The following is a 10,511-nucleotide window of genomic DNA, read 5'->3' on the forward strand; positions in this document are numbered from 1 at the left end:
TTGCAAGACCCAGAGTGGCTGCAACGTTCTGGGAGCTGGCAAGGAGATCTGGGAAGCCTGGCAGTATCATGAGACTGGTAGTTATTTGTTACCTGATGCACATCAGCTCATGCCACCCCTTCCTCCGCTAATTTGATTAGGTGTAAAACCCTCCCAAAGCCTCTGCTAACACCCCCAGACCAAGGCTGGAGGCTCCTCCATGCCAGGCAACACCTAAGCCTGACAACTCCTACCCTGGAGAGCCCAGACACTCCCAGCCTGCAAACAACATCTCACTGCAATGAAGCATTCAGAGGAGGGTCCGGCTGTGTGACAACCAAAAGAGCTACAAAAACTACTTTCAAGAAGGTCAGAGAGACTTAAAAAAAAAAAAATCCCTCTAAGGAACAGGATGCTAATTGCATTCCTTGTGAGGAATCAGGCACTTATAGGCTCCCTAAACACTTTGTGGTATGGGAGTGAGCAAGCCTGGGGACACACTGAACTCAATTACAGCCACCAGCGCTCCCCAGTAATGCGGTTAGGAGCAGACATCTGCGCAGCCATGTCCCTGGCAGCAAAGCTAAAAAAAAAAAAAAGTGTTGACAGAGCAAGATCAGGTCTGCTCTCAGCCTGGCAGGGCTCTCACCAGCCCGCACTGTGACCCTGCACCTCCAGCATTACGGGGCATCTTTGCCATCACATCCAGAATCTGGGAAACCAGAAGGAAGGAGAGGGGATGCACGGGCCAGTCCCCAAATACTCGGGTTTGGGTTTCCAGGGTCATCAACACAGCAACACTACCCTTCCCAACTCTTTTGTGAAGGATGATTGCTCTCCAAAGGTGTCGGAGCAACATCAGGAGCACCTGCAGGCACACAGGAGCTGCAGAGCGTGCAACCCACTGGGTAGGCTGCAAAACACATCCCGCCACCCACATCCAAAGGCACAGCAACAAGTCCTCAAGCAAACACGTGTGCAAGGCAGGTCTAAGGACGGTGAACGTGCTTCCTCTCGCCTGCTGCAAGACTGGAGCCGGGGGCTGGAGTCCAGGCACAAATTGCATCAACCCTGGATGGGAAACGCAGGAGAAGCCTGTTCAACAACCTGGGAAAGGGGCCAAGGGAGCCGGTGTACGGCAGGGACAAGGGCTGGCCAGAGATGAGCATCACAGTGCCTCTCAACAGCATGGAGAGGCAGAAGAAAAAACACCTGGCCATTTACAAGCTCTTCTACCACATAAGCCGAGGATCTTTATAGGATCTCACATTGCAATTAGGCAACAAATCCTTACATGTGCAGGTAAAAAGCAGAAAATATTTCTAGGTGCCATTGCCCTGACTGGAAGGAATGAAGTAAACAGATTTCCAGATTATGGCTCGGGCACCGCATCAAAAATACCTCCAACCTGACTCCTCACTGGCACGACGCTTTGTCATTTAAGCCACAAAAATTAGACAGAGTGCACGCTGCAGCAACCCATCTGGATCTGTGAGCCAAGGGGGACCCCACCAGCACTGCGTTAGTGGCAGCTGGATCGCTTTAATGTGGGATTTTTATGCGAGCAATGTGTCCTTTCTCAAACTCCCCTTCAACAAATAAATGAAAGCAACTTTTCACACGGCTGCAACTTTGACACAGGCTGGCAGAGCTTCCCTCTTTGCACCTTCCCTGTATTGCGGCTTTTCAGCACAAGCCGGTACCTATTGATGCCATCTGGACTGGCTGTGGGAAGGCAGAAAGGGGCTGTTTGGCTTCAGCCTGTCTCAGGCTCTGCCCTCGTTCCCAACCGATGAGCCTCATCCAAGCACGCATCCTCTCTGGACCAACTTGATGCAAGAGTTTACAGACGCAGAGCCAGGTCTCGAGACTGTCTGCCAACTGGGATGAGCAAGCCCGGCACACCCCACCTGCAGCAGAGGCCATCGGCTGCCGATAAGAGCAATAACAGAGGAGAGCTCAGTTACAGCATCGCAGGAGTGCCCAAAGACCCCCCTGTCCCTGCCCTGAGGAGCGAACACAGCAGAAGAGGCAAGAGCCAGCCCGAAACAAAGTGAGTTTCAATGCTGGTGAAGGACCTGTGAGCACCATGGCATGGGAACTGGAAACACATACTGGGAAGGGTGGAGCATCCTCTGGCATTGAGTCACGGGCTGCCATTGGGCTCCATCAGACTTTTGGGCTTCCTGAGCAGTCTTTTCCATAGAGACCTCCTGACCTGGGGCTTTTCCTCCTTGTTTGAAACCCCCTCTCTAATTATTTAATGAGCTCATAATGCCTGTGATCACTAATCATGAAAAAGCAAGGCCCTAAATTGCTTGTAGCATCACATGGAGTAAAGGAGCTGCTGCATTTTAACACTTCACATCTGCAACACTAATTCATTTAGAGATTCAGAGCCCAAAAGCATTTCTAGGGTAAAGCTAATCAAAACAAGCTTTTAGATAGGAGAACAGTTTCAGCAAAGCATTGCTCTCATGGACTTGGATTTCAAAGAAAGCATTGAGTAATGATTCACAACATGACATCATGCAAAGCAGCCTCAAAAACATCACACACTTAAGTATACACATCTACCAGCTACATCAATTGCAGTGGTAGGAATTTTCATTTTCTTGGACAAAGATCCAAAACTACTCAATCAGACCTAAAAAAAAAAAACCAACCTATTCCTACAGACTGGCCATTTCAACCCCACTGCCACCTCCAGTTTGAGCTGGTGCAGGAACAGCAATGGCTCTTCTCCCTTTGCAGGTCTGAGTGGGCCCAAACTGGGGAGCACTGGTGACCCCAGAGTCAGGGTCCAAGCAGCCCCATGGTCCCCCTGGAGGAGGGGGGGGGGTGTCAGGGCAGCTGGGAACCCTTCCCATTAGCATGTAGCAGGGCTCTGTCTGGCCAGACCAGGACTGGTTTCCAGGAATGGGCTAAACAATTCTATTTCCCCTGTTGTGGGAAATCATGACTGCTTTCAGGTAGAACAGGAAAGGAGGAGACTTCTCCCGGCTTCGTCCAAGCCCTCCCTACCCTCTCCCCCATTCAGCACCCGAACCACGGGGGCTGCCTGCCCCATCCCCAAGAGATGCCTCTTAAAGAGAAGATGCCCTTGATGTGGGGGAGAGGCAATTTGCAGCGGCTCTAGCTGCTCCAGAGATAAAAAACAGGAAAATAAGGAGAGGGAAGGGTGAAAGTTTGCCAACCGATAGAGCAAACAGCAGGGCAGATCAAACGTACCCATGCTAGGGCAGCACACCCCAGGAACAGGAGAGCAGGGAGCAGGAAGTCAGAGGAGAAAAAAAACAAGCCCAGCAGCTTCTGAGCTCCCAGCCCTCACAAAGCCAAGCTCAGACATGGAAGAGATGGCAGCCCCACATGTTGGATGAGACCAGCCATGGTATTGGGGCTCCACAGATGCCACTATTCTCTCCATCACACAACCACAGCAATATTCCTTGTTCACTCGATCCTCCTATGAGCTGGCACTTCAAACAAGTTGTATTTAATCATTCGATTGACGTACCCCATGTCTTGAACGAGAAGGGGCACCACCATAGACTACTGCCTCCCAGCTCGATCTGCACATATTGCAGGGGGAAGAAACCTAACCATGCGGGCACATCCGCGCAGACACATCCTTTGCAAGGGATGCCTCTCCCCCCAGCAAGGATCCCCTGCCCACAGGCACTGTGTTCCCTCCCTTTTTGTCAAAGCAAGCAGCACTGCCTGGGACTTTGCCTCCGAGTCTGCAAGCCGTGAAGAGCAAAACCCCTTTCGCCAATGCATTAGGCTTGAACAGCCACCTAAAAAAGTAGCTAGGCATCTCCTGGAGCAGGGAGACCACCGTGCCTGCAGTGTGCGAGCTGTCGAGTGCCTCATTTCCTGAGCGGTGCCGCAGGAGGATGTTAGTCATGAACAAGAAGCGAGGGCAGTCACCGAACCCACGCCTCATGGGCTAGAAAGCTTGGGTAAGACGACAAAAAACCCACACACATTGGATCCACGCAATGGAAGTCGTGTTGGTTTTCTTTCACTCGGAAGCTGCTGCATGTGTTTATGATTTGTTTAAGGAAAAAAGCAGCTGTAAGATATTAAACTGGATTATCTCAATAATAGCTTAGGTGCTAGTATAGTGCTGTATTTACAACCAGAATTTAAAATTCTGGCACAACTGCCCGTCTGCACTACCTAAAACGTGGTCCCTTGATTACTGCCAAATCCACTTACACTGCACCCAGAACAAGACAGAGCCATTTTAGTCTTATTCTGCTAGAAAAAACCTGCAAGACACCAGGTTTTCCCAACTTATCATCCCCACCACTTCACTGCATGCTCTGAAAGTGCACGTGGACCTTACTCTAGACCTAGCCCAGCAGCAAAAAACACAATGCCTCATCAGCTTAGCTGATGTGAGGCTTGACATAAGCACTTTTCAGGTCTCCAGCACAGCTGGGTTAGCCTAAAACTTCCACAGTAGCAGCCTACACCAGGCTGCGATCCCAGTGAGCACCTCTGCCCAAGACAGAGAGCCCAGGAAAGATGCAGTCTGCGTGACAGACTGGTTCATGCGATGAGTTTCAGTCATTACAGCTTTTTCCATAGTACCTGCATCACTACACCCAAGGGCACTGCAACACCCACAAGGGTGGAGATGGTCAACACCGCTGCAGCTGAGGGGTTTGATCTGTGTGTGTCTGTCCCCAGATGCTCCCGTTTGTCAAAACTAGTCCACAGACACGGAAAACGTGTGGTATGTTCACACTTGCACGTCAGCCAAGCAGTTACTACAGGCTCCTTCCCACTGCAGATCGAAGCATGCAACGCTGATTGCGCTGCAGCTGGTTTGGCACCAGTGTGGAAACCCAGTTTTACCTGACTTTTGTGATTGAGGGGCTGAAGCAGATGCTGGAAGACAATCATTCAGCTTTGAAGTTACCAGGAAAGTAGGTGCACAAGTGCCAGTTCGCAGGAAGGATTCAGCCCATCCAACTTCCCTTCTGACTCACCAAAACAGCCTGCAAGGCGCTCTGCCCAGATTCAGAGGAAAAGCCTGCTCCTGACTGCACCTCAGGCACATCCAACCAGCCTCCTTGCAAGACACCCCGAGCTCCCGTCCCTGCAAAGCTACAGCAGGTCTGCTTACAGAGCGGCTAAAGGAGGCTGCCGAGACCACCGCGCTTGCTTCTCTGGGAGATGCTGCTTAAGGCAAGACAGCTATCAGCCAGCATAGTCCCTACCCTCAGTGTTCATTAGCTCAGGAGAAAAAAAAAGAGGGACAAAGTACAGAAAAGAGTTAGTCCCACTAAGAGGGGTTTTTTTGCTGTCTTTTATGACTTACCACAGGCTAGGGAAGCAGAGAAAAGTCACGCTTAGCCTGATCCTCAACTGCTGGACATCCTGTTTGACTGTCCTAAGGCGTTCAAGAACTGCAGAATAAAACTAGCTATGGGAAGCTATCAACAACAACAAAAATCAAAGGGAAAGAAAAACCAAGTCTGGAGCTACCAAAGGCACCTCATGATGAGCTGAGGCCAGTGCAGGGCTTTGCTGCTGAGCCATAAGCAGCAGAGCTTTGTTTGCTTTTCAGATGGATGCAGTGAACAAACACATGTTTACCAGCACAGCCTCTCTCCCTACAGCACCACAGCCAGTACAGCTGGCGCTTACTTTGCCCACTATGGTTTTATTGAAACGTGAAGATGACGACCTCCACGTGCAGGGTCTGTCCCCTCAGCCAGAGGATGCAGAAGCAGCGTTGCCCGATCAAGCACTTGCTCACCCTGGGCTCCTGGATGGCAATCCAGCAGGATCACAGAGCTGGCTGAGCACAAAGCATTTCCAACTGCAGAACAGGCTCCTAAATTTAATCTACACCAGCTGCACTGTGCAGTCTTTGGCATTAAGGTGCTGTAACCCTAACCCATTCACAAATTATCAGCAGCAGATGTCTCTGCCTTTCCTACCCCTTTGGCTTGTAATTTTAACTACAGACAGGAGTAGCACGTAATAGTGATTTCCTGCTTCCACATTTTCACTTCTTATCTAGAAGAGTTATTCCTCCAAGCTAATGTTTCCAATGGAAACTCTGCCTTTAGCTTAGTCAACATGATTTCCATGCTGATATATATCACCGTTGCTCTGCCTGTACCGTTGTGCCTCCAAGTAACACCACCACATTTGCGCCCAGCTAATTGCAGGGCACAGCAAGGACAGGTCAAAGGGAATATTCTGCTTGAACAAATTCAGAATGGCAATTATTCCCACAGATGCTTCCCCATGACACTTAGCGTCACCTGAACCCTTCCTAGATTTCAATCATCCCCTCCTCTCGCTCCAAATCTCTTGTATGCTTTGTCTGTGCCTTTGTTTCCCAATCACTAATTCCAGGGTAGGAGCAGCCAAGGAATCCTTTCTCTCATATTCCAAAAATTCAGGAAAGGCCAACAGAAAGGAGCTGTCCCTGCATGTGGCAAATACCACACTCCTTAAGAGCTTCTCCCTTATTTCGAAATATATGCAAACAGGTTCTTGCTAAGAATGCAAACTGCTCTATCACTCTCCACCAGAGAGAGAAATCGCACCAAAAATACACACACACCCCCCCAGGAACTCCCCAACAACTTTAATACTGGAAATATTTCATTTATCATATCAAGCCTCCCTTGAGGTTTTTTTTTGCTAGAGATGGAGGAAAAACTTCAGTTGATTAAGCTGCAGAATATCGCTGAAGTCTGCATAGAAATAAAGATCTGCTGAAGACATGTCCTAGATTTGGGAGAACTGAAGCTTGGCTGAAGACAGTTTAAACCTTCATCCCATGACTTGGAGCAAGCGCCAGGAGTTGAACGTCCACTCTTCAGCAGAAGCAACTCCTGGCTGGTTTCAGGCTGCCCAGGAGAGGATGGGAGGACTGGGAGAGCCACGCAAGCTCCCTTTTAATGCCACAGCTAAACCCACACAACCAGGTCAGATATTACAACACAGACATTCCCAGACTTGCTTGAAATAAGTGCATTAAGCCAGGCAAGCCACTCCCAGGGCACTCAGATATCAAGACTAGGCTACAGAAGAACAGCTCCTCTTTGCAAGGCACCAGCCCACAGCTCTGCCAGAAGAGTCCAGAATTCAAGGTCTTGGGATTCACAAAGTCATATTGTATGTGGGAAAGATAGGACCCTTCTGAGGCTGCCGATCGGCTCCAGTGGCCTTTGAAATAATAAACTAATTTACTAAGATTCCAGGAGATAGAGGACAACATCTGAGGTCATTTCCAGAAGCAGAGACCTGGCAGCTTTGGTCAACCTGCGCTGGAAGCAGATTATGTTAGATGTTTGCTGCTTATAGCTTATGTTTCATGTTTGTCATGAAAGAGAACAAATAACTTTTAAAGGCCCTTGCATCTCTCTAGGCTTGTCAAGCTGCTCTGATTACAGCTTTTCTACTCAGCTGCATTATTTCCTAAATAGTTGTAAGATTTTATTTATTAGAGTGGGGAAAGACACTGATACAGAGAAAGCTGCAGTCAGAGAAGCGGCAAGTGACAGAAGAGTTGATTTGTGATGGATTAGTCACCCTAAATCAACACCATACAAACACAAGCCTTGACCAGCCTTCATTACAAGACCTAGATAAACACAGCAGGCTTCCCCACTGTTTTAAGAGAGTTCCAGCTTCACCACCAAGTACGTTTCCCAGGAATTCGGCATTACAGCAAACAGTAAGTGGCATTACAAGAGTGTTATTGTTAAGGAGAAAAAAAAATTAGCTCCCAATATAGAGCATAACAGGACTGAGAGTCTCATCATTGTGTTCAAGTGGGAAGTTACAATATGACCATGGGAGCTGCCAGCTTTTGGGTAAGATAAGACCCAAAAAACAGTGTATCCCTGGACCTGCTTGCACTGAAGAGACAGAGCAGGAGCATCACAGTGGGATATTTCCAATTTATGAGAGAAAAAAACCTGAGTCATGTCATCTCCAAGGCCATCCCACAGCCAGGAATATTTGCATGCATGCAGATACAAGAAGATAGGAGCTATAAGTGAGTATCCCCAGGACCAAACTCTCAGCACCTCCTCAGAAAGGGTCTTTGCCTTGTGCACAAGCTCCAGAAGCTCAGCTTTTTGTAGCTATGTCTTCTTGTTCATGACATTAATTCTTTGCTTTCTTGCCTCCCACCTTTCATCCATGCTGAAGTCCTGCCCATGCACCCATACCTCTCTCCAGCCCAAGTGTTCCCAACAAACTTCAGTTTCCATAAGAGCCAAGAGTGGAGCAGTGATTTCTTGGCAGATCTCTACCAGCTGATTAAAGGACAACTAGAAATGCAGTGGCCACAGGTTAAAAAAAGATGAGAGCACCAAGCCAGAAGGGGCAAAAAAGAGCAAGAAGAGAAACAGAAGTCAGACAAAACGAAGAGGACATCCCCATGTCATCTCTCACCAAGGAGACAAAAGATAAAACGAACCCAGTGACCATTAAACCTTTGCATTCATTGCTATTTTTCCTTGAAGTGAAGTTTTGATAAGAATGACAGCCTACCGCTGCAGACCAGGGACCCTAAGGAAGGGATCAGACCCACAAGCCAAGCTCTGCTGAGCCCCTGGTCCTCCGCAGCCAGCCAGGCTGCTCTCCTGGACCAGGACGGCTGTTCACCTGCAATGGGTGCCCACAGAGCGTGACTAGGAGGAGCTGGCTCCTAGGTCTCTGCTTCTCTTGCCTGTCTGGACGAGCCAACGGATAAATTCAGAGCTAAGCACAACCACGGCACATGACGCCAAGGCAGAGTCATGCCCTGCCCTCGACAGGCAGTTCCTTCTCCAACGATTTTACTGCTACTTAAGGAAGTGAGTAGGTGAGCAGGGTTAAAATTTTTCCCCTCTACTAAGAAATCTGTGGGTAATTTTGCTTTTCTCCTTCCTAATGAGCTGTAGCAATCCCATTCCCCCACATCAGCCACTTTCAGTTCAGCTTGCCCTGGAGCAGAAAGCGCTCTGACCAGATATGTCTGGGCTGCAGAAAGAAACAGAAATTACACTGTCTGAGCTTGCCACTGCAGTGTCTGTGAGCAGAGGAGTCCGCTAAGCACTGTCCCTGACCTGCCAGAAGTTAAGCATCACCCCTGCTATGATTAGGTCTACCAAGTTACCTGTAGATTTAGGCACCCAGCGTTGTCAGCGCATTGCCTCAGATCCCACCTCATCCTTTTCCCTGCTAAGGTTTTGTAGCAAAGATCACACAACCATGGTCACAGACATTTTGTCACAATATACTTCACTGGTTTGAAATTCTGTCATCCATGACAAGTAAAATAAACAGAAGACAGTGTTTCTCGCAGCTCAGTAGCCCTGTGCATGTGCAATTGTTCTGGTGCAGACCTAGGGTCTCCTACCCTGCTATGGTGAGTGATAGTTTATATTTCAAGACCATCAGGCAACCCAACCACACTAGTTTTTGTGCCCTCTCCTAGTAATGTGCAGTGTCAACAAGTAGGACAGTGTGGGAGGCCACCCAGGGCAGCAGCCAGAGTACAGAAAAACAGGTTTCTCCTCCTCTGTCCAACACTGACCAGACCACAGAATTACTCGAATGTCTGAGCATGAAGCAGAGACGCTTGGAAAACAATTGCCTCTCCTTTGAGCGTGCCAGCGAGAACACAACTTGAAACTCCAGTTATCAGGCACAGACAGGTACGAGAACTGCCTGCACCCAGATGCCAGGACAAAAGGGGAGAGGAAAGTAATGTGCCAGGACTACTGGGTTGAGAAGGGCTATCCTTCTTATGGAAGAGTCCCCAAAACAGACATTTAAGCTCAGGACTGGGGACTAGTCAGCACCATCTCCACACTCAACATAAGCCAGGCTACGGAAATAAAATCTCTTTTCCTGGCGAGATCAGCACCAAGCTAAAAAAATCTGTCCAAGAGGGCACAAGGGCCTCGGGAAGATGTGGACTGGTGAAAGACAAGTGCTTCTCAGACCATGTTTCCCAGGGCATTGCATTCAATCTCTACACGTGGCAGCTGGTACTTACCATCCCTCCAGGGACACAAAGGTGAGCTAACGCTCACAGGTCCGATCAAGGACACTGCATGTTCCGCAAAACTAAGCAAGTCTAAATATAGACCTTCCTTGTATCTTATCTGCGTTCTGTTAAACAGGCGTATTTATGGAGATACGAGTGCTTATTTATAAGGAACCCTCCATGTCAGCACTATTGACGTCCCTGCAGCAGGGGAGAGGAGCGAAGCCTTTACAGACCTGATGTGACACAGCTCCCAAAGCCCTGTCCCTCGCCTGGAAGTGGGTGACAGATAGCATGGGATGCCAGCCTGCCCAGCAGGCAAGGGACCCGTCAGTCCCCCCCCCACCGATCACCTCGCCCATTGCACCAGCTGGTTGTGGGAGGCTTCTTGCCCAAGAGAGTCAGAGGAGTGGGAGCACTGATAAAGCAGGAGGTGTTGTGCGTTGCAGCCTGGCATTGAGAAATTGAAATAGCACCTACACAAGCCACGCATCCAGCTTGCAGCAGTTGGGAC

Source organism: Haliaeetus leucocephalus, unplaced genomic scaffold (assembly GCF_000737465.1).
Source record: "Haliaeetus leucocephalus isolate CR32 unplaced genomic scaffold, Haliaeetus_leucocephalus-4.0 Scaffold186, whole genome shotgun sequence".
Lineage (NCBI taxonomy): Eukaryota > Metazoa > Chordata > Aves > Accipitriformes > Accipitridae > Haliaeetus > Haliaeetus leucocephalus.